Source organism: Bos indicus, chromosome 16, assembly GCF_029378745.1.
Source record: "Bos indicus isolate NIAB-ARS_2022 breed Sahiwal x Tharparkar chromosome 16, NIAB-ARS_B.indTharparkar_mat_pri_1.0, whole genome shotgun sequence".
In the NCBI taxonomy this organism is placed as follows: domain Eukaryota; kingdom Metazoa; phylum Chordata; class Mammalia; order Artiodactyla; family Bovidae; genus Bos; species Bos indicus.
This window is the reverse complement of record NC_091775.1, coordinates 21,137,003-21,161,966: the sequence shown is the minus strand read 5'-3', so window position 1 is coordinate 21,161,966 and position 24,964 is coordinate 21,137,003. Positions and strand designations below refer to the sequence as shown.

Below are 24,964 nucleotides of genomic sequence, written 5' to 3'. Positions count from 1 at the left end.
GAACGTGGGAACTTCCTTAAGGCTGCCCAGCCCACTGAAATGTTTAGCAAGCTTTGCTTTAATGTGTATTAAATTTGGGCGTGGTAGTCTGTCTTTCCCTGAAGAAGCCCCTGTTTTTCTCTAAGTAGGGCGAAGAACTCTTCTTCTCTCTGTCATATAGCCTCTTCATTTCCTATACATTTTTCTATTGCTTGATGTGAACAGGAAACTTTTATTTCCAACACTGCATTGTTTGTCTCTGCTCTGCTTTCTGTAAATGCTTTCTTCATTCTTCAGAGCTGCACACCCTCTTTTCTGTTAGGGGCACTGCTGAGATGGCAGGACATGCAGATTCTCTCCAATTCATTTTCTGCAAGGTGTTCTAACTCTGGGTTTAGTGTCATTCATGGCAACTAACCTCATTGACAACTGGTAGGATTGTCTAATTGGAGTAGTGAGCTGAAAAACAGAGTATCACACAAATGAAGACAATTAATAAAACCAATTTTAGTTCAGTCAGTAACAGTGAGAAATTGCTAAATACCCACTAGGCACAATGAGCTGTGATCAGTATTGTAAGAGAGAAGATAATGGGGGAGAAGACCCAGCCTTCGCCCTGAACGGACTTAATCCTTCAAAAGGCATGCTTAGGAGGCAGAGGACCGTGCCACAAGACAGAATGTGATTTAGGCCATAAGACATTCGCTAGCAACATTAGCTCGAAGGACAGACCAAGAGTGTTGGGTGAATGCAAGAAAGCCTCATAAAGAAGGAGAGATGTTGTCATTGTTCAGTTGCTAAGTTGTGTCCGACTCTTTTCTACCCCATGGACTGTAGCACACCAGGCTTCCCCGTCCTTCCCTGTCTCTTGGAGCTTGCTCAAATTCATGTCCACTGAATCGGTGATGCCATCAAACCATCTCATCCTCTATCACCCTCTTCTCCTCTTGCTCTCAATCTTTCCCAGCATCAGGGTCTTTCCCAATGAGTCAACTTTTTGTATCAGGTGACCAAAGTATTGGAGCTTCAGTTTCAGCATCAATCCTTCCAAGGAATATTTAGGGTTGATTTCCTTTAGGATTGACTGGTTTGAGAGATGTATGAGATTTTAAAAAATAGATAGCATATTTGGTAGTTTCTGTTACATTGATTTTCCTCCTTGTTACAAGGCAGTATTTCTCCAGTGGCTCAGTGGGTAAAGAATCCACCTGCAATGCAAGAGACACAGGATACGTGGGTTGGATCAAGAAGATCCCTAGGAGAAGGAAATGGCAACCCACTCTAGTATTCTTGCCTGAGAAATCACATGGATACAGGAGCCTGGGTGGGCTACAGTCCAGGGGGTCGCAAAGACTAGAAGAAGACTGAGCGACTAAGCAGGCATGCAGGCACAGGCAGTAAATTCTCCTTAAAGAAAACAGTATTACAAAGAAACCTAAAGAAGGTAATTTAAAGAACTTTCTTGCTGGAAGGCAGTTTCTGTTAACACGGGGCAATTAGAACATGGGCTGCGAGGATGACGATGCAACCACCAGGCGCCTGACAGTTGACTGACAGCTGGTCATCTGATGGCCAGCGTGTCCTTCCACTTTCCCAGACTTCCAAGCGCTCTCGCGGAAAAGTTCATCCCAAACTCGGTGATGCTGGCTTCTTTCTCTGTCATTTTCTATTCTTCATTGCAACGTTTCTTAATACCCAACAGACAGACAGTCTCATCTGTCTGCAGGGGAAGGTGAATAAAGCAGAGATGAAATGCCAGCTTTTTGCTTTTGGTCAATATTTAAATGCAATATTGTATCAGTTTATTAACTGGTAATGAAGTGACCAGAGAACATCACTTCATTTCCCCTATGAGTGATGTCAACTTTCCTTCTTCCCAAAAATCTGGTTCAGGAGGTTTTGGTGGGATGAATACATTGTATTTCTTTTCACACCTTTGTTGTTTAAAGATGCTATTGTTTCATTTGAGATGTGAGGAAATGTGCTAACCTTGTCTTCCATGGTGCAGCAATGCAGAAATGATAACTATATATACTTTTTTTTATATAAAAACAGAGAGGAGCAGGAAGGAGAGAGACAACTTATTTAAATCCTGAATACTGTCAGACCTCATATGCATTGTTAAAAAAAAAAAGCCCTAAAGAATTGCATATGGATTAGAGGGATGAATATTCTATTATTTCAGTCTGTTCTGCTGATCTTCTTATTGTGACTTTGTGCTTCAGAAATCTGCTAGGAATTTGGCTTTGCTGTAGTCGGCAGTAATTTTAAATGTGTATCAAGCACTTGATAGTGTATGATTTGCGTGCTGTTGCATTCCTATTCCCTAAATTTTCCACCAATTTATTACTTTTTTCATACTGTTTTAATATTTCAGGATGATGAATATATACAGCATCATTAAAGGTAAATAAAAAATGCATGAAATTAAAAAATGGAATATTAGATGTTTCTTTGCAGTAATCCCTCAGCCCAATAGGAATGAAATGTCTCTGTTCTATCAAGTAATCCCTAAACATGATTAGGAAGCTGGGAGTGTCCACACAGCCCACATAATATTTGTATCATCTAAGCCTATTTATGTAAGGTTTGAGTAAAAGTTGTTATTAGAAGACCTATAAACCCATTTTACAATTCTGAAAGATATGCTTGCCTCTTAATCTTTTCTACCTTTATTATTTTTGCTGGAGTTGATGACAATGTATTCTTAATTCATTTTTCAGAATGCTATTACTGTACATCTTTTTTTCATACTGAGATGGTACATTGGCTATTCTATTGAAATACATTTTAAAGACCAAGAATTGAGTTCAGTAGTTCATTTGCATCTTGTAGCTGTTCTTTTTCAATATTTATAGGAAGAAAAGTTTGTTTCCCAGAGTATTTCACAACTTCCAGACATTATTTGATGTGTGCAAGTTTTCCCAAAGTATTTCCTCTTGTAAAAAAGTCTATTCTGTATTGATTCACTAAGCTCCTGTTTTTTGTTTATTTTCCTTAATATTAACAGCGTCACTATGTGATGCTTTACTGCAAAATTGTTTAAGCTTAGTTTTGATTTTTTTGAACCAAAGAAAGCAACGTTTTGTGAAGAGATGATCTGAATATAAAAAGATCACAAAATGTTTTCTCTGAACCACGAATAAGATAAGGAAGCCTTAAGCTCCACATTGTTTAAATGACTTATTTGGAAAGATTTTCTTTCTTCATTGGCAAATCTTCAGTGTTTGCTGTCTTTGAAAGACCTCTTTATAAGGAGAAGCTTTTCAAATATCTTAAAAGTCGTATGTATGATTCCTTTTTTTTTTTTTCCTGTTCCCTCCAGTTAGATTTTAGTGAATACCAGACTTCTCTTTCGGAGAAAGCAATGGCACCCCACTCCAGTACTCTTGCCTGGAAAATCCCATGGGCGGTGGAGCCTCGTAGGCTACAATCCATGGGGTCGCTAAGAGTCGGACACAACTGAGCGACTTCACTTTCACTTTTCACTTTCATGCATTGGAGAAGGAAATGGCAACCCACTCCAGTGTTCTTGCCTGGAGAATCCCAGGGACAGGGGAGCCTGGTGGCTGCTGTCTATGGGGTCGTACAGGGTCAGACACGACTGAAGCAACTTAGCAGTCTTCTCTTTAGCCAGTTTAGTGCTTTTAAATGCGCAAATATTAATCTAGCAATTGCATGTAAACACCCTTGAATTTCATTTGCAACCTTATCCCAGACACATTAAAGAACGAGGACATTTCCATAAGTTTGGTTCTTTTACTGTAATCCTTATTTTTGGCTTAAATACAAAGAGCATCATTTTACTATTCACTGCTTCATCAGAGTCATGAAATATGAAGATCAACAGTTTCTTTTGAATTCACAATTATGATACATGTTAAATGACCACAGTTCCTAATGGACACCCGCTGCTGCTGCTGCTGCTAAGTCGCTTCAGTTGTGCACCCACTAACACGGGATATTTTAAAACCATGTTTCATATAGCACCCCGAAGATATGATGTGGTGAGACCTTTTAAACCTTCGCTCTGTTTCTGGCAAGTTTGCTCTGATATGGACAATGACTCCTCGTAGTGAAAGGGGCGTTTCGTTAGCCTCTGTGGAAGTCAAGGTTAAGTTGGCTGTCCCCGCCAATGCCAGGTTCAAAGAGAGGAGCCTCAGTGGTGCCCCTGTCTGCTCTGCAAGTGCACCATTTGGGATCCATGCTGTCAGCAACAGTGCAGAGAAAGCCAGTTTCTGCGTTGTGTTTGGTCCTCATTTTGCAAAGAAGCTAGTGACACCAGATAACATCTGGCCAATCGTCCCCTGGCTGAACTTTACCCGTAGGAAGGCATGGAAGATCTGGAGAGAAGGGGAGCTGGGGCTGGGGGAGCGGTGAGGGGGAGGAGAAGTTTTAAATAGTTCATGCACTTCTGCGCGAAAAACAAGCAGCCAGCATGTGCTTTCGTAATGGTCATGTGACGGTGCCGCTCCATTGTGTTCAGTTCATCGGAAATCTGAGCCTCCCTCCACCAGCTGCACTTGACCGTGCCCGGAGGTCTCGCTCCGGTTCAGTTGGCAGATGAAGCTCTGCTGTGTGGCAACTGCCATGAGCGGGGGCTGCCAGGAGCAACACTGCCAGGGAGGCCTGAATCCGGGTGGTCCTCCCCGCAAGGCAGGTGGCAGGAATGGCCCAGAGAATGTGAGTTTAAGAGAATATCCACAGAGGCCCAAGAGGACAGGGACAATCTGGGCCCCTATTCTGACAGTTTTCTGGACTGGATCCACAGTCTATTCCATTCCTCGAGACCAAGGATGTAGAGAACGCTGTGGCCTAAGGGTTAGAGCTCGGCCTCTGCAGTTGGCTCCCAGCTGTGTGACCTTGGGCCAGTTCCTTAACATCTCTGTGCCTCCGTTGCTTCCCGGGTAGCACTAGTGGTAAAGGACCCGCCTACTAATGCAGGAGACGTAAGAGACACGGACTCCATCCCTGGGTCAGAAAGATCCCCTGGAAGAGGGCATGGCAACCCACTCCAGTATTCTTGCCTGGTGGATCCCATGGACAGAGGAGCCTGGTGAGCTACAATTCATGGGGTTGCAAAGAGTCAGATATGACTAAAGCGACTTAATATGCCTGCACACCTCAGTCACCTACTCTATAAAGTTAGGATAATGATATTATCTACATCGAAGGATGAACGAAAATAATCCTTTTAAAATGCTTAGCCCTCTTTTGTGGTAAAGTGCAACACTTTCTGTTTATAGATGGAGAAACTGAGGCTGTAAATCATGAGCTCACCTAAGACCACTTGGCCAAGAATAGAATTCACGTTTCCTGGCTTTCCGGCTATTATACTAACCACTAATCTATGCTTCTTCCCTACATCTAGCCCATAACATTCCTGTTCTTGATTAAAGTGAGGGAAGGATTTAAGAAAATAATGGTAAGAAATAACCTCATAAGGATTAATGTAATCTACAGCATCTCATCCTTGAAGCTGATCATATTTGAAAGAACAAAACACTATGTTTTCAGTCAGTGTCTCCCCACAGCTAAAATGATTGGGTTTTAAAAATATAAATTTTACATTGCTGGGAAAATTGGCAAGTTTTTAAAAAAATAATCATTTTTCATGACTCTGTGGAGTCTTGTAGGCTTCTGAAACTATCCGCAGACATTTTAAACTGGCTCTGAGCCTTGGGCAGAATAAGGTAGAAGAATGTTTACAGTTGATAGCTGTGAATGTACGCTGGAGTATTTTGCCTTAAGCAATACAGAAACTCCTGGGATAAAGCAAAAAGCACATTTTCAAAGTGAAACAGACTGAAGAAAGTAGCCAGAACTATTACATGTTAAGGTTAAAAACCATTTATAAGGCTGGATTAAAAAAACAGATGAGAAATCTTTATGCTTCTATTAATAATGAGTTGTGTCTACATTCACAAATTAGTTTTGCAAATTAATATTTGAAGTTGTCTAAATAACTGATTATGAATATTTTGAGAAGGAAAAAAAAAGTTGGTTTCACCAGTTATTTGAGTGCTTTTGACATCCAATTCCCCCAGCAAGCAAACAAAATGGTTCGTGTATTAATGTATAGGCAGAGTATAATTCAGCTCCCTCTAGCTTGTGAATTTCATTCTACAGATGGAATTCCCTTCCACCCAAAAATAAATACTCAATAAGCACAGGGCCGTGGCTCGCGTCCACAGTGCAATAAGGCTGCTAACTTAGTTTGATTACTAGCTATAGCCCAGTGGTTCTGGGGTATTTCTGTTCACCCAATGACAACAGTATTGAGATGGCTAGAGCAGGAGCGGTTGTTTTTTTTTTTCTTTTAGGAGTGGTTTTTCTTCGTTTTGTTTTGGGTTTGTTTTTTTTTCCAACACCAAGAAGCAAAGCCTTTTGGGCACATTAGCACTATTTTCAGCAAGTAATGCAAAATGGGAAATAATTGGGTTGACGAGCTCCTGGGATATTAGTGGTGCTTCGGGCAGGAAAGCAGGCATTGGAAAATAAATGACAAATTAGTCTGCTTAATCTTTTTATTGTGAATCAGATGCCACGGCAGAGGTTCATAATACATTAATAAACACCAGTTAATGCAACTCACACATTATTCCTCAAATTCACAAGAGTGGTAAGAATCCTCTCCCCAGGGAGTGAGCATGTTCAGTGAGTGATTTCATCCTGTGCAAGCAGGATGTCCTGGTATAAACCCAGGTGTACAGCAATAACAACGATTTATGTAGAGTGCTTCAGCATCGATGGGCAGTTTTGTGCATATCCACCTGTGTGAGCTTCACTATGACATTCCTGAGAGGTGCAAGCCTTCCTGATTCCCCATGTTACAGACAAGGTGCCCGGGAACTTAATGTTGATTAGGCGAAGATTTTGACCTTGATTTTCTGATTTCAAAGTAATATTCAATGTCTTCTTTGGGTTTTTAATTATTGTTTATTTTGTGAATGAATAAATAAATAAATAAAATTGGATGACATTTATTTATTTTTCTTACCACCTAAGTGATTTCTTTGTTTGAATTTTATTTTATATTGCTGTACAGTTGATTAACAATGTTATGTTAGTTTCAGGCGTACAGCAAAATGATTCAGTTTTTTATATATATATATATGTGTATGTACGTATACACACACACACATGCATATATATGTACATACAGCAATATATATATTGCTTCAGTATTCTGGCCTGGAGAATTCCCTGGACTATACCGTCCATGGGGTCGCAAAGAGTTGGACACGACTGAGTGACTTTCACTTTCACTTTCTTTCATATATGTACAGCAAAGTAATTCAGTTTTATATACACACATACACACACACACACACACACACACACATATATATATATATATGAGGAGGGCATGGCAGTCTACTCCAGTATTCTTGTCTGGAGAATTCCATGGACAGAGGAGCCTGGTGGGCTATAGTCCATGGAGTCACAAAGAGTTGGACACAACTGAAGCAACTTAGCACAGATGCACACGCACACACACACACACACACATATATATATTCTTTTTCAAATTCTTTTCCCATTTAGGTTGTTATAATCTATAATGGGAAAGAGTTTGAAAAATAAATATATAGAAAGCTATGTAGAGATAGATATATATGTATTACAATCACTTTTCTGTATGCCTGAAATTAACACAACATTGTAAATCCACTATACTTGAATAAAAATTTGTTTTTGTAAGGAGAAAAAAGAAACTCATGTTCCTGCTGCTCCATATATGTAGATTTAAAATTGGTAGTATAACTTTAGTGTTAGTTGCTCAGTTCTGTCCAGCTCTTTGCAGTCCCACTGACTGTAGCCCACCAGGCTCCTCTGTCCATGGAATTTTCCAGGCAAGAATACTAGAGTGGGTTGCCATTCCCTTCTCCAGGGGGTCTTCCTGACCCAGGGATTGAACCCAAGCCTCTTGCATTGCAGGCAGACTCTTTACTTTCTGAGCCACCAAGGAAGCCCTAGTATAACACTGCATAATATAAATTCCAGTGTCCTCTGAGTTGTTGTGTTCCCACATCCATTTTAACAAAAGTTTTATAACATTGCAAGTATAACTAGATTGCGAAATATTACCAAGTTCATGATATTACTAAGGCTGCGTTACATGTCCCTCAGCACCGATGACATAGAGGAGTCTCGTGACATTTTTCCTGTGGAAACTCTGAGACATGATCACAGCTGAGCCAGTGTGTGTCCCCAAGTATCACTAACCAGGCTTGTCAAGATCACTTGTCTAGGTGCTCTGACTTGCAGCTGATCATATCATGTGTTTAACAAATAGCAGCTTCTGATTCCTGGGATTTCCACTTTAGCATCTCCAGAACATGAGTCAGCTGTCGCAGCTCACGGGATGTGTTAGTGACTGGGCATCACTACAATAAACCTCTCCAAGTTCACTTGGCTTCCCCTGAAGCTCATACTTCACAATGCTTAGACTTAACTGTTCAGCTGCACAGCGCTCTTTCATCCTAGTTAACATGACGTATTGTAATTATTCTAATACCTGTTATGAGAGGGATATTTTTGTCTACTGAGTCCCTTCTGTCCTCATTTATATCAACCCTGTCCTCAGTGCTAGATGCATGGGAAAGAGGCACTAAATTTGTGTTTGTCAGTTGGTCAGAGAGGCGTTGGCTAACCATGTCCATCATCTTTGTTCACTAGAGCTCCGACCCTGCCGTCAGTTAGGATATGATCAAAAGAGTTAGAAAAGAGGATATCCAGCCAATGTCATGGAAGAGAGGGGAGCACAATTTTTAAAAATGTTCAAGGGATCCAAACTTTTGGAATTGGACTTCTCTTTGAATCAGGATTATCGATATGTATTTCTAAGAAAGAAAATCTGATTGCTAATGAGAAGACAAATCATAATACATAGTGAAAAATGCCCAAAGCAAACATCTCTCTCCCTGTCTCATAGCATCTCTGGATGCTCTAGTTACGTGGTCAGACATGGGCAGCTATCGCTTTTGCTTTATTTGTTACTGTGTGAACAAACAGCTCTGCAGAAATTGGAGGCCAATGTCTCCGCCCTCAAATAAGTGAAACAAACATTATCCATTCAATAATTCTGCCAACATCAACTTTTCTTCATAATTTGGTTTCTGCAGAGCACTTCAATATGTCAAATATGTTCCCATTCTTTATAAATGAACTTTAAAGAAACGTGTTAAAACATAGGGAGGTATCATAAAGCATCTGGATTTAGTTTCTTTCTATAGTGACTCTCTTAAACACACATATAAGTCGTCAGTTTGATTGTTTCAGTCTCTTCTCCTGAGAGTGGACCTCAGAGACTTCCAGGGTAATTATGCCGCCTACCTTTCTAAGGACAGTCTGCGACTGTTTTCACTAAATAACCTGTGATCATGTAATGGATAAACAGTATTACCTCTGTTTTAATGACCCCCTGATTTTACAGTGGCCGGCAGTGTGCCAGAGTCAGCTCCTTGGAATCTGTTTTTTGTTCTACCTTCCTCATACTACGACAAAAACTATTTACGTTTTGCTCGAATAGCTTAAACACCATTTTAGAAGACTTTAGATTGCTTTTGAACATATTTGAATGCATCTTTAGCCATCACTGGGCTTAAAATGGAAACCCTTTTTTCAGCTTATCTGTATTAAACACCTGTAAAAATCAATGGTACTGTATTTTTTTTCCTTATAATGCTCTGTTCCTTTAACTAATGCCAGAAATAATGCACAATTTATTCTAGCGTGTTCTCTTCCCTTTGCCTGATGTTCTCCGGGAGTAAGTGGCATACCGTACGAGGACTCACTTCTGCTGACTTAATAGTAAAATTGCCAGGTTGATGTTGAAATGCAACCAATTGGAGCCTAATCCTCAAGAAGAAATTTGCTGTCTCTCCTACTGATTATCATCCATCTTCTTCCATAATGAATATGCAGAAAGTTTATTTTATTTTTTGCAAGTGCACCTACTTACAGAAATGACCAATAGGAGAGTTTAGAGTTAACCAGTGATGGATTTTTCTTGAGCATTGTTATTTTTTCCTAAAATCAGAAGTCATTACATTTATATTGAAAATATTGAGTGGTTTGTATGAGCTTTATGCCAAACTAAGATTAGTGTGCTCTAGCCCATTACAAATGTGGAAGATTGACCATTTTTTATGAGTTAGAATAAAAAATATGATAATAATGTCTTATCATCATAAAAAGAGATGATAACAACTAAATGAAATATTTATATTATCTTATTTTGTTTGATAGGTTTTGTCTTCTCCCATACCAAACCCTTTCCAAAGAGCCACTATAGCTTCTTGTTTAAAAAAAAACAAAAACAAAAAAACCTTTGTAGAATTCACATTCTCCATATATGTGTGAACACATCCAGTTGTCTGGTATTTGATGCATCTTTTACAATTTTTTTTAATTTACTTTATTTATAATTGTTTTTGACTGTACTGGGTCTTCGATGCTCCGAAGACTTTTCTCTAGTTGCAGCGATCAGCGGCTACTCTCTAGTTGCGGAGCGCAGGTTTCCCATTGCGGTGGCTTCCCTTGCTGCCAGGCACGAGCTCTAGGGTGCATGGGCTGCAGTAGCTGCGGCTCCTGGGCTCTAGAGCACAGGCTCAATAGTTGGGGTGCACGAACTTAGCTGCTCCGCGGCATGTGGGATTTTCCCCACCCAGGAATCGAACCTGTGTCTCCTGCATTGACAGGAAGATTCTTTACTATTGAAGAAGCCCTATTTGATGCATCTTACCTCTTCTTTGGGCTTCTCTGGTGGCTCAGATGGTAAAGCGTCTGCCTGCAATCCGGGAGACCCGGGTTCAATCCCTGGGTCGGGAAGATCCTCTGGAGAAGGCAATGGCAATCCACTCCAGCACTCTTGCCTGGAAAATCCCATGGACAGAGGAGCCTGATAGGCTACAAGGCTACAGTCCATGGGGTCGCAAAGAAGTCAGACACGACTGAATGACTTCACTTTCACTTTACCTCCCTTTAGTTTCTGAAATTTGCTTAGCTTCTCAACACAAAGCTCAGTGATCTCCTGTTTTGATCAGGGCTGTGCATAAAGGCAGGTTACATTTTAGTTTCAACGTGCCTCTCCTATTTGTTGCCAAGCATTGCTTTTTGGAAAGTGGGCTAATTCTTAAGCAAAAATACTTACATATATACAGGTATATATGTGATCTATTCCATCTACTACTGACCCACATTGTGTATGACACCTTGTCGCTTATCAACCACATTTTGAGGCTTTCCCAAACCTGTGTCTCTAAGGTTCTGTCTCTTCCCTCAAGTTCTATCTTGCCTTCTTCCCAAACTTTACTTTTCTTTTGAGGCTTAACATATAATAGGAACACTGACACATGCGCCACCACAACATCACGTAAGGATTGTTTTATTTTATTTATTTAAATTTTTTTACTGTGATACTCACTTTATTGTGGTGATCTTGAACTGAACTTGCCGCATCTCCGAGATCTGCTTGTTCTTTAAGGCCTGGTGCTATTTTCAGGCTCCAAGAGGACTAGAGAACAGCCAAGCACACTGTCTTAGGCTCCAGCCGAAACTTTTTATAAAAACATTTTATTTATTAAGCTGTTGTTAGGTTTACAATATTGAGGATTGTTCCATAATACTGACATTTGGAACATAGGTGAGCAGACTGTAGCCAGGAGTAAGAAGGGGTAAAAATGGGAAAGGGAAAGCAAATGAGGTGTCGCTGCTCGTGCACCAGGGCATCGAGGCAGGTCTTGAAGCATCCTTGCAAGTTTGCAGAAGGGGCACCAGCTCTGATGGTCTGAATGTGGTGGGTGGGTGGCTGGGCTCCGCTGCTGCTCTATTTTCACAGCCACCAGTCTCAGAAAAGATTCTAAGAGTCTGCAGGAACAGCATTCAGACATGTAACTGGTCCCACCCTTTCATGTGAACAGAACTGGTCCTCTCTTTTCCTCCATCCCTCTCTCTCTCTCCTTCATTTCCACCACTCATTGGATTGAAGTTAGAGAAAAGACAGATTTGAGGCTTTCCGAATGTTTCCGGACGTAAAGAGATGTTTCGCTCTGTGAAGGGTGATGGAGGCAAGCTGAGTGTTTGGCTGACATGTCAACGGCACTTCAGTGGGAGCTGCTTCTCCACACCCCACTCCATCCCGGTGCTGCCTCCAGCCTCCAGAGTTCTGGTCTACTTTCCAGGGAGCGGGCCCACAGTCCCTTGGTGGACTTTGATGCTCCATTCCTTGCTGAATCTGCTGCCCGAAACCCTGTTTTTGGTTTAGCACTTGTTTTCTGCAGGAGGTGATCAGGTTTGTTGAAAGCCCAAAGGAAACATTTCTGAAGAATTTTAGCGTTTAATGATAAAAGAAAAAAAAAATGCCCTACTTTTCTGAAAACATTGATTTGTTTTAAACTTGTCTCAAATTTCAAGAAAACATGTCGGGTGCAGAACAAAAATGTGGCTATTGCCCTGCTTTCCTTAAATCCCTCATTTTCAAGAACTCAAATGATAGAAAGGTAAATCTCCATGCTACTTTGCAGCAGATGGCTGTCACTGACCCTAACCCACGGTGTTCTGTCTTCTGTGTGTTTATTTTTTACTGAAGTGTAGTTGCTGCACAGTATATGTAAGTTTGTTGTTGTTTGGTTGCTCAGTGCTATCCAGTGCTTTGCGACCCCATAGACGATAGTCCCCCGTGCTCCCCCGTCCATAGGTTTTCCCAGGCAAGAATACTCCAGTGGGTTGCTCTTTCCTTCTCTAGGGGATCTTCCTGACCCAGGGATCAAATCCGAGTCTCCTGCTTGGCAGGCAGATTCTTTATCACTGAGCCACCCAGGAAGCCCATATGTAAGTTATGGGTGTACGATATAGTGATTCACAGTGTTTAAAGGTTATACTCCATGTAGTTACTATGAAATATTGGCTCTATTTCCCATGTTGTACAATATATCCTTGTGGCTTATTTTTTACATAACAGTTTGTAACTTTTATTCCCTTATCCCTATATTGCTCCCCCTCCCCTCTCCCCAGTGGTAATCACTCGTTTATTTTCTATATCAGTGAATCTGGGGTTTTTTTTTGTTGTTGTTATATTCACTCGGAGAAGGCAATGGCACCCCACTCCAGTACTCTTGCCTGGAAAATCCCACGGATGGAGGACCCTGGTAGGCTGCAGTCCATGGGGTTACGAAGAGTCAGACACGACTGAGTGACTTCCTTTTCACTTTTCGCTTTCATGCATTGGAGAAGGAAATGGCAACCTACTCCAGTGTTCTTGCCTGGAGAATCCCAGGGACGGGGGAGCCTGGTGGGCTGCCGTCTATGGGATCACACAAAGTCGAACACGACTGAAGTGACTTAGCAGCAAATATTCACTAGTTTGTTGTATTTTTTCAGATTCCACATATGAGTGTTATCATACAGTATTTGTCTTCCTCTTTCTGACTGGTTTCACCTTAGCATGATACCTTCCAAATCAACCCATGTTGCTGCAAATGGCAACATTTCATCCTTTTTTATGGCTGAGTAGTATTCCATTGTTGGAGAAGGCAGTGGCATCCCACTCCAGTACTCTTGCCTGGAAAATCCCACGGACGGAGGAGCCTGGTAGGCTGCAGTCCATGGGATCGCTAAGAGTCAGACACGACTGAGCGACTTCCCTTTCACTTTTCACTTTCATGTATTGGAGAAGGAAATGGCAGCCCACTCCGGTGTTGTTGCCTGGAGAATCCCAGGGACAGGGGAGCCTGGTGGGCTGCCATCTATCGGGTCACACAGAGTCGGACACGACTGAAATGACTTAGCATAGCATAGCATAGTATTCCATTGTATATACATACATGGTGCTCTGTTTTTAATGATGATAACCAGAGGTCTTTTTTTTCTTTTACGTTTATTTAAAAAAGCAGACCCTTATTCTATTGAGATATTGCATTAAAATTTTAAAACTACCACAGAAATACCAAGCAGCCTGTGTAGTCAGAAGGACTAGAATTGTAGAGTCAATGTTAGTTCCAAAGCCTTGGCTTAGTTAATGGTCTTTTCTAAGTCTTCTTAACTTATCATTAACATTTAGAAAATGGTATAGTTAAAAAAAGTAGTACTCATCCTGCAGGGTCCTTGTGAGAATTTAATAAGGTAATACATGAATTTAGCACAGCACCCTGTACGTATATATGTAAGCCAGCACAGCACAGCAACTGTCAGCCACTTAACAGTTTCTTCTCTTGCCCCTCTTCCTCCTTATTTTTAACTACTTTCCTTGCAATTTGAGGGAAAAAATAGGGGAAAAAAATCCTTTGGCAGAATCAGATGAGATGTAACTTGGTATTGTAATAATGTGAGGCACTGGGGAATGGTTAGAATGGGACTAGAGCTGGTAAATATTACGAGCAAACTGTCTGTTGGACTTTTGTTACCAATGCTTAGTCTCCAAATTGTCCATTTTGGTTTCACGGATGATATATAATCAAGACTCATTTAGGTTTCTCGTTCAGAAGGGACCTGTTTTTAGACCTCACTTTATAAGGACTTTGTGTCATCCTCTTAAATGACCAGAGCCCAGATGCTGTGACCCCTCACATTATCTGTGAGCCATGCATTCACTTTAGAGCAATAATAGCACCCAAACATCAGGAATTCTGTTTTCTTATTCACAGGGATCCAAGAACTTTTAGAGGATGTTTGCACATTTCTCTCAATTCCCCCAAAGAGGTTCATCCCTGAAAGGAATCACGTTTCAGTGGTCAGAGTCAGTGTAGGGAAAATTCCACTTGGAGGGATGTTAGGAGGGGGCATTTCTATAAGATTTCATTCAACGCTAGGGTTCTGTAACCTTTTTTTTTTTAATTGGAGTATAGTTACTTTACAAGGGGGCTTCCCTAGTTGCTCAAATGGTAAAGAATCTGCCTGCGATGCAGAAGACCTGGGTTCAATCCCTGAGTTAGGAAGATCCTCTGGAGAAAGGAATGGCAACCCACTCCAGTATTTTTGCCTGGAGAATCCCATGGATGGAGGAGCCTGGCAGGCTATAGTCCATGGGTCACAAGAAGTCAGACACAACTGAGTGACTAACACTTTCATTACTTTACAATGTTGCATTAGTTCCTGCTGTATGGTGTCGTGAATCAGCTATATGTTTACATTTATCCCCTCTTTTTGAGTTTCCTTCCCACTTCTGTCACCACAGAGCATTGAGTAGAGTTCCCTATGCTATACAGCAGGTTCTCATTAGTTACTAGTGTGTATACTCCTGGAGGAGAAGGCAATGGCACCCCACTCCAGTACTCTTGCCTGGAGAATCCCATGAATGGAGGAGCCTGGTGGGCTGCAGTCCATGGGGTCGCGAACAGTCAGACATGACTGAGCGACTTCACTTTCACTTTTCACTTTTGTGCATTGGAGAAGGAAATGGCAACCCACTCCAGTGTTCTTGCCTGGAGAATCCCAGGGACGGGGGAGCCTGGTGGGCTGCCGTCTATGGGGTCGCACAGAGTCGGACACAACTGAAGTGACTTAGCAGCAGCAGCATACACCTAGAGGAGGGCATGGCAACCCACTCTAGTCTTCTTGCCTGGAGAATCTCAGAAACAGAGGAGCATGATGGGCTACAGTCCATGGGGTCACAAAGAGTCAGACACAACTGAGACAGATCACGCACACACACATGGTGTGGATGTGTCAATCCCAACCTCCCAATTCATCCACTCCCCTCCTTCCACTTTGGCATCCATACATTTGTTCTCTGCATCTGTGTCTCTATTTCTGCTTTGCAGATTAGATCCTCTAAACCTTTTTTCTAGGTTCCGCATGCATTTTTAATATACGATATCTGTTTTTTCTCTCTGACTTACTTTGCTCTGTATGACAGACTCTGATAAGTCTGTCAGTCTCCCACGTATCTTCAGTAGGGTTTTGTAACCTCTTGAGTCCAAAGAAGGAATTTGGCAAGCATACCAGAAACTCTATGCACAGCTATGAAATTAGTCAAAATTAGTTAATTTCTTTTCATGTCCATATTGGGGTTAGTACCACTGCTTTCATACCTCAAAAAGCTTTAGTGATGTGTGTGTGTACGGTTGCTCACTCATGTCCAACTCTTTGTGACCCCATGGTCTGTAGCCCACCAGGCTCCTCTGTCCATGGGGTTTTCCAGGCAAGGATACTGGAATGAGTTTTCATTTCCTCCTCCAGATTAGTGATGGTTAGCTATTGTTAATGAGTCAGACTTCTCAGGTAGCATCCTCATTTGGTTCTGTCTCCCCCATCCAACATTTTGAAAACTAGAATCTCAATCCAGAATAAACCTTTAAACTGGCAGAAAGAAGAGAAGCTGTCTCAGAGGGTGAAGAATTGATCAGCAACGCACTTTCTTCTCCAGTTTAGCTGATTCACGGGTCCTTTCTGTCCACTGTCTGCACCCCAAGGTTCCTGACTCTACATTGCAAAAATGAGAAACCCAAACCCCAGAAGAAAAAGCACTACCTCCCGTCCATTTAATGTTTTTTTAATATTACATTTAAATAGTATTTTAATGATGTTAGAAACAGGAAAAAAAATTGTTGAAAAATGGAAACTAATTAGTATGGAGAATCCAATTTGCAAAGTAAACTTAGTATTTCTAATAGCAAGGTGCTGTATTTTGTGGGATTTTGGGAGATGGGGGCACTGGGACTTTGTTGCTGCACACATGCTTTCTTAGTTGCAGAGAACAGGAGCTGCTCTTCATACTCTTCGTTGTGGCGTGCGGGCTTCTTATTTCGGTGGCTTTTGTTGTGGAACACAGACTCTAGGCACTTGGCCTTCAGCAGTTGCAGCTCCTGGACTCTAGAACTCGGGCTCAACGGTTATGACTCATGGGCTTAGTTGCTCTGCAACATGTGGGATCCTCCTGGCCCAAGGACACTACCTGTGTCCCCTGCATTGGCAGGTGGCTTCTTATCCACTGTGCTACCAGGGAAGTCTTTTATTTTGTTTTGTTTTGCCCTCTGAGGATCCTTCTAATAGGACTGTAAGATTAGAACTAAATCCCAAGAAAAAGCAAAGGAAAGAGTTGGCAGACCCTTACAAGATGGCAGCACATTTCTCATCAAAAACTGTGGGATCTTCAAGAGAGGACCCCCTGCTTTTGCATGTCAAACAATGCCATCTTTCGGCAGTGGGACAATTGTATTCGAATTCTGGGAACTTGAACTTGATCTCCATACCAGAAGCTAGTGACCCATGGGCCTGTCAAACCATGATGCCTCAGGGCTGCTGTGATTGTTCATTGTCAGTTACTGATTATAGCTCCCTCCAGAATGCATTCGGGCTTGAGAAGTACAGAATCAGTTCCTTAATCAAGAAGATGGAATTGCCAGGCTCCCCCAGATGAGAGGAAGCTGCAGATGAGTTTTGGAGTCCTAGCTCATGGATAGGATGCCTTTACAAACCCACAGGTGCCTGCTATACATCCCCTCTCTGTCATAGTGTGGTAAAGGCAATAACATCATTTGATGATGGGTTTATTCTTTCCAAATATCAAGATTGAAATAGAAAGATGACACCTGAGTGGCATTCCCAGGTCAGCCAAGCACTGTCCAGTCCTCATAAGATGCGCAAACGCAAGCGAAGCTCCAAAGAAGTCTGTTAGGGGATTTATTTCGTGGGACTTGGTATTTCTTACATTCGAGTTTTACCCGATAGTTAATTAAAATCCACGAGTAATATAATAACACTGGGGCAGGACTGGAGCGAGGTGAATGGCATTGCAGTTTGCACGTGGCCCTGACCTTGCAAGCTGAGTATTCATCTGAAGTAGGGGAATTCAAATTTCCTATTCTTTTGCATTGTCATGCCTCGCGTTGATAAGCGCAGAGAAATGTAAATAAAAAAGACCTATTTCAGAACCTTCCATACAACCTTTTTGTTTTATGACAAAAGACAGTTAATTAACATACTAGCAGTAAGCAGCCTTCCCAAACTCATGCTAATTATGTATTCTGTTGACCGTGACTCTAGTCATAAGGTAATTGGCTCCCAGCAACATGACATTTCAAATCATCTCTTGAAATTACATCAAAAAGCCAGCCTGTTTTGTTTTGATAGGGGAACAATCAATTTGATAAGTGGTAACACAGCTCATTGTTTCACATTAATTAGACTAATTGCTGCATGTTAGCCTCTGAAACAGACAGAACTTGGAGAAGACAAAGGCTGCGGCCTTTAGCATGCAGTGCATGCGACGGTTCCACTTGCTTGCACAGACTGTAGGCAGAAAGCAGAGCTGTTAGGAGGCTGCCTTGCGGGAGGCTGGGTGTTAACAGTGGTTTGATGTGTTATGCTTAATACACTGGCTTTCAATTATAGCATCCAGGTTCCAAGTCCCACAGAGGAATGAAGAACTGTTTCTCAGCTAACCAGGTTTGGGTTAGATGCAGCGTAACAGCCTTCTCTCCTACAAGACTCAGACATCCTTCTGTCCCGTCCCTGCCAGGGAGGTCCAACCAGCCCCCCTTTGTAGTAGTCTGGGCATCCATGCCTTTAAAAATCAGACTGAAACAAAACAAAGCCAAAACCAAACCAGAGACCAAAAGAAAAAGAAGATTTTCTTTTTTCCCCACTTACAAAACAGTATTTTAACCTGCAGAGAGAGATTCAGCCAACTGTTATTGTGGAAACCTAACACTCGAGCCTGCAAATGCCTTTCAGTTTGACAAACTGTACCTTGGTTTCTCGTGAAGATCACCCGTTTGGCCAAATCGGACCATGTGATCATTAAGACAACAGCACATGTCAATCTCAATTGGCAACAGAGAGAATTTGACTTGTGACCTGCCTGGACCTCTGGTGCTCACATAGGTTGATGAGATCATGTTACTGGGCGTCTGATGCAATGGAACAGGACTCCTTTCCAAGGGAAGAGGCATCCAGGACTTGAACAGCCCAGATGCACTGCCTCTGTCACGCTGACACTATCTGCTTATCCACACACAACTTTCAAAAATTGCTAGCTAACTAAACAAATGTGCACCGTGACTGCCTGTTGTTTGTGTACCTATGCGTGTCTCTACGGTTTTTATAGGTGAAGTGGGAAATTCGTATAAATATTTCATCCGGCAGTTGCATATCATCAGATTCAAAGCGGTGAGATGGTAAATCATCTTGTTGGCTTTGGGCTGCATTTGACCTAAGAGACAAAGTCTCAAACAACAGCAGACTCTGCTACCAACTCCCACGGCTCCTTGCAAAGAGTAGTTTTCACAGGTTCACGGTGTGGAAAAGACTTTTCTGTTTCTCACTAATTTCTTCAGCTTTACCAAGAGTGGTGTTGTCTTTGAACAGGACGGACAGCCTATAAACATAACAGGTTGTTGTTTTTTTTTTTTCTTAAGATACACGGCTGCATCACACACCCCCAAATTGTAAGTACAACATTCCTCCATTTGTAAATGCTTACGGGCTTTCATTGAAATGACAGAGGGAATTATGATAGTGATATTCGAACCTGGCTTGGAAAATGAATTTGAAACATTTAAACGCCAATGATTTGCTTCTTTGTCTGAAGGCTTCTGGGACAGGGAAGGTGGGGGGTCGGGGGGTGGAAGGAAGCTGCAGACATTGGTACCCAAGGAGAGCGTTTCAGTTCTTTTTCTCACGCCCTAAAAGGAATGATCCTTTGGCAGAAACTTCAAAGCACAAATTTGTGCAGCAGGTTTAATTTGGTCATTTAAAAAAAAAAATAGTGTGTGGGGTAGCAGAGGCAAGCAATTAAATGACTGCTCCTACAAGTTAATACATCTTCAACAGCCTTTTAAAAAGGTACAAGGATTTGCTATTTAAGTGCCCTAATGTGCTGTTTTCCCTGTAAAATCCCAGGGTTTATTCTGATGGTAAATGATGGAGAAAAAAAAAAAAACACCACCAAGATTGAAGCCCCTTAACATTCAGTTTAAGTGCTGGTTCCACTCGCCTGAGCACACGTTGGAAGCAGCTTTGTTAGGATTCCAGCCGGCACCCTGGCTGTCACCACCGGTCCTTGTACAGTCAAGCCCCACTCCACGCAGAGCAAATCTTTGCTCAGTTAAGCGAGCGTCAGTCACCGGTGAGCTTGGCTGCCGGCCCAGGGCTGTTAGACCCGTCCCTGCTACACCTGAGTGAGATATTGACAGGACATTGCTACCCAAACAACAGAGTTGAGGCACGGGATAAAAAAATTAATTAATTAAATTGTCATGGGGCTGACAGAATAATTTTGAAAATGCCACTTACACATCCACTGTACAAGCCGAACAGAGAAACTACTGCTTTGCTTGCAGCGACGCAGTGTCTCCTTTGGTGGGTTGCTTTTTTTCTTTCTTTTCTTCTCAGGATGTGGATTTGGAACTGGGGGTAGGGGGCGGCGTGCGGGGACGTGAAAAGGAGGAGAAAGGGACCAGCTGATGATTTACCTTGTTGAACCTTTTGGCCAGTTATACTTGTGAGATTTGCATAAGGCCTGCTATCTACTGAACAAAAGCTCCCCCAAACCAAGACACTGTGGAATAAAGTGACAAGGCTTGGGAAAGTAGGGAGAAAATTCTGACAGTGGGTACTTCTGCTGAGGAGAAAAATAAGGATCAGAGAAAATCAGAGACAGAGGAAGAAAAAAAAAGATGTAAAGTAAGAATAGTTTTTAAATAGGAATGGCTGGCAGAGCTATTAATCACACAGAACTCTGAGCTACAGGGTGTTGTGGAGGCCTCCCAGAACCAAAGGACAGAGGCTCCACAGAAAGCCCTGAACACACCATCAAAAGCCCCCCACTTGCCCCAATGTGCAAGAGATGACCTGTTCAAGTAAGCTAAAAAGTCAATATAAAAATCTAAGGAGTTTTAGCAAATATTTAGTCTTTGGTTTTCACTGTTGAATTAATGGTCTGTTGTGGTCATTGTCTCAGGAAGGCGGACCCCTTCCAGGGCCTGAAACTGGGCTCTTGTCTAACACTCAGAAATGAATTGTCTGAGGAGACACATGTGCTGACAAAGCAAGAGATTTTATTGGGAAAGGGCACCCGGGCGGAGAGCAGTAGGGTAAGGGAACCCAGGAGAACTGCTCTGCCGCGTGGCTTGTGGTCTCGGGTTTTATGGTGATGGGATTAGTTTCCGGGTGGTCTTTGGCCAATCATTCTAATTCAGAGTCTTTCCTGGTGGCGCACGCATCACTCAGCCAAGATGGATGCTAGCGAGGGATTCTGGGAAGTGGACGGACACACGGTGTCTCCTTTCGACCTTTCCGGACTCTTCCTGTTGGTGGTGGCTTATTAGTTCCGTATTATACCTTATCAGGATCTCCTTCATAAAACAGCTCATGCCGATGGTTACTATGGTGCCTGGCCAGGGTGGGCAGTTTCAATCAGTGTGCTTCCCCTAACAGTCATGGCAGTTCTTACTCTCATCCTAAGTGGAAAAAGTGAATTTCATTGATGGCAATAGATGATTCAGGTCCTTCTGAAGCTTTGGAGGGAGGCAGAGGAGGGAGGGGGAGGGGTGAGCACGCTTATGAACCTGAACCCTCTAGCAAGGCTTTGTTTCATGAAACTCTTAATTGGAGGTTTGCTGGGAGAAGTCAGAAATTACTGTAGGTTCTGAAGATTTAATAACTTCTTTTAAAATAGATTCAGGGTGGGACGAATTGAGAGAGTAGCATTGACATATATACACTGCCTGCCTGCCTGCTCAATCACTTCAGTCATGTCCCACTGTCTGCGACCCTATGAACTGTAGCCCACCAGGCTCCTCTGTCCATGGGATTCTCCAGGCAAGAATCCTGGAGTGGGTACCCATGCCCTCTGTTAGGTATATATACACACCATGTGTGAAGTAGATAGCTAGTGGGAAGCTGCTATATGACACAGGGAGCCCAACCTTGTACTCTGTGACAACCTAGAAAGGTGGGATTGTGCTGAGTGGGGGGGAGGGCTCAAGAGGAAGGGGATATATATAAATATATATATATATAGTTACATAGTTATGACTGATTCAAGTTGTGCCACAGAAACCAACACAACATTGTAGCAATTATCCTTCATTTAAATACATAAATAAATAAAATAGATTCAGTATTCTTGTAATGTGTATGTGCTATTTGAATGCATAATTTCTCCTGAAACTTATGGAATTTGTGCTCAGAGCTGTGTCTGTGTTTAAAAAAAAAGGACAGTTCTGAGAGTGCTGGCATTTTGCTCCCCCCACATTCCCATCTCACATTCCTGCTAGAGGTAGATGTTTTGAGACTCCATGGACTGGTGTAACTGGAATGGTGAAAGGTGGTCCTTTCTATTTCTATCTTTCACTCACAACTATAAATACAGACCCTCTGGCTGACTTCAGAGAGTCTGGACTTTCATGGCTCAGCCGAAGATGAACTCAGAGCAAAGAAATAAAATCACTTAGTTACAAGTCAGTATTGAGTGCTCACTATAACACAGCATGGCTCAAGGCACTGAGGGAATTCTTTAAGATATATATAAGATCGCTTTTCTCTTTTGCTCTTTTGTCTCCTAGTATCTAAGAGAGGTATCTGTGCCTCATAGAATTGCTGAGAAAATGAAGTGACTCTAAGGCTCCCAGCCTGGTGTTATAGTTGCCATTTTGGAACTGTGAGTTGTTTATCCATGCTAATAACGAATCATGGTGAACGTTTGAAATTTCCTTCTTATATAATCAGGGCCAGATTCAGGGATGTACAGCCTGTGTAGTCACATAGGTTCCAATGCTCAGAAGGGCCCTTATATTTGGCTTAATATTCTCCTATCACCATCTTGAAATGATTCATAATTTTGAACAAAGAACCAGCCCCACATTTTTATTTTGCACTGGGCTCCCAAGTTAGGCTGCTGGTTCTAATATAGTTACTTAACTTTGCTCAAAATTTCTATTTCTTTTCCAACTACAATATTGTCTTTTTTTCTGTGCTATTTTTATTTTTTTAATTAGTTTTTATTTGGCTATAGTTACTTTACAGTATTTGGTTAGTTTCTACAGTACAGCAGAGTAAATCAGTTATTTGTATACATATATCCCCTCTCTTTTAGATTTCTTTCTCATTTAGGTCACCACAGAGCACCTGAGCTACACACTGCTAAGTCGCTTCAGTTGTGTCCGATTCTGCGCGACCCCATAGACAGCAGCCCACCAGGCTCCCCCGTCCCTGGGATCCTCCAGGCAAGAACACTGGAGTGGGTTGCCATTTCCTTCTCCAATGCATGAAAGTGAAAAGTGAAAGTGAAGTCGCTCAGTCGTGTCTGACTTGTAGCAACCCCATGGACTGCAGCCTATCAGGCTTCTCTGTCCATGGGATTTTCCAGGCAAAGAGTACTGGAGTGGGGTGCCATTACCTTTTCCAGAGCTACACACTAGGTTCTCGTTCATTGTCTGTTTTATCCATAGTATCAATAGTGTATACATGTCAGTCCGAAGCTCCCAACTCATCCTACCCACCCCTTTTCCCCCTTGGTGTTGATATTTTCGTTCATGTTAACGCATATATGTGGAATCTAGAAATATAATATAGATAATCTTATTTGCATAACAGAAATAGAGATCCAACTAGAACTCTGATTGGATATTTTAAACTAGCTTTTGGCATTATCAGCACCAAGTAACAATTCAATTAACCCCCCCCCCCCCCGCTTTTTTTTTCACTTTCTTGCTGCTGCTGCATTCCTTCCATTAATGCCCAATGTGTCCCAACCACACTGCAATTCTCAACCTTCCTTGCCTCGGCACCCCATTCCTGAGAGAAGATGTGCATTGGTTTTCCTCTGTGTCTCCAGCCGTTCCTGTTCTTCCTGAATACACCTTCTTTAACTGCTATTCAGCTCAATTTTTTCCTGTCTCCAAGCAGAAAACACCCTGCCTCAAGGGTGTCCTCTTATCCTCAGGGCACCTGGTTATATATCCACCTACTCTAACCGCTTCTCCAGCTGCTGCTCTGGACACGAAACTATTTTGGGGCGCACTGGAGAGGGGGCAGCTTTCTCTTTTTCAAGCCTGCTGCCTCCCCGCTCCTGATACATAGTCGAAGCTCAAGTTGTTGACTGAATAAATAAACAACTAAACCAATGACCAGGGCTGCCAAGAGCACAAGTGACTGGTTTTCCTCTCATCTTTGAAACATTTTTTTCTCCGTTTTGTTCTTGCTAAGTAGTTTTGAGGAACAGAATGCTGAAAATGCATGGACTGAGAACCAAAATGGAAAAACAGGGAGAAATGAGTTCCAAGAATTGGTGATGACCAAGAATTGGTAAGAAATTAAATGGATAGCATTGTATACCACACAATCAGTAAAATGAAATGCTTTTTTGAATATGTGTTCTATTCAATAATATGTGTGTTTTTTTCAATTTTTAATTTAATTTTATGTTGGAGTGTAGTTGATTTTAGTGGGGAGAGACAAGAAGGCCTCCTTAAGTGAACAGTGCAAATAGAGGAAAACAATAGGATGGGAAAGACTAGAGATCTCTTCAAGAAAATTGGAGATATCAAGGAAACATTTCATGCAAAGATGGGCATAATAAAGGACAGAAACAGCAAGGACCTAACAGAAGCAGAGAGATTAAAAGGAGGTGGCAAGAATACACAGAAGAGCTATCCAAAAAGTCTAATGACCTACATAACCACAATGGTATGGTCACTCACCTAGAGCCAGATATCTTGGAGTGTGAAGTCAAGTGGATCTTAGGAAGCACTGCTACAAAACAAAGCTGGTGGAGATGATGGCATTCCAGCTGAGCTATTTCCAATCCTAAAAGATGATGCTGTTGAAGTGCTGCACTCAGTATGTCAGCAAATATGGGAAACTCAGCAGTGGCCACAGGACTAGAAAAGGTCAGTTTTCATTCCAATCCCCAAAAAGGGCAATGCCAAAGAATGTTCAAACTACCATACAGTTATGCTCATTTCACATGCTAGCAAGATTATGCTCAAAATCCTTCAAGCTAGACTTCAATAATATGTTATCAAGAATTTCCAAATGT

General features: G+C 42.0%; 1 protein-coding gene across 5 annotated transcripts in view; it reads left to right on the top strand.

Annotated features, from left to right (window-relative positions):
* The window catches only part of ESRRG (estrogen related receptor gamma), a 703,351-nt gene that overhangs the window by 342,762 nt on the left and 335,625 nt on the right, over nucleotides 1-24,964 (top strand). Inside the window, exon 1 of one of the 5 annotated variants that reach the window (XM_070767944.1) lies at nucleotides 18,802-19,370. The exons of the other annotated variants lie outside the window; for them this stretch is intronic. The gene's annotated coding sequence lies outside the window, so the exon portion shown is untranslated. Of the gene's footprint in view, nucleotides 1-18,801; nucleotides 19,371-24,964 lie in introns of those variants that run through there. 5 annotated transcript variants of the gene reach the window in all.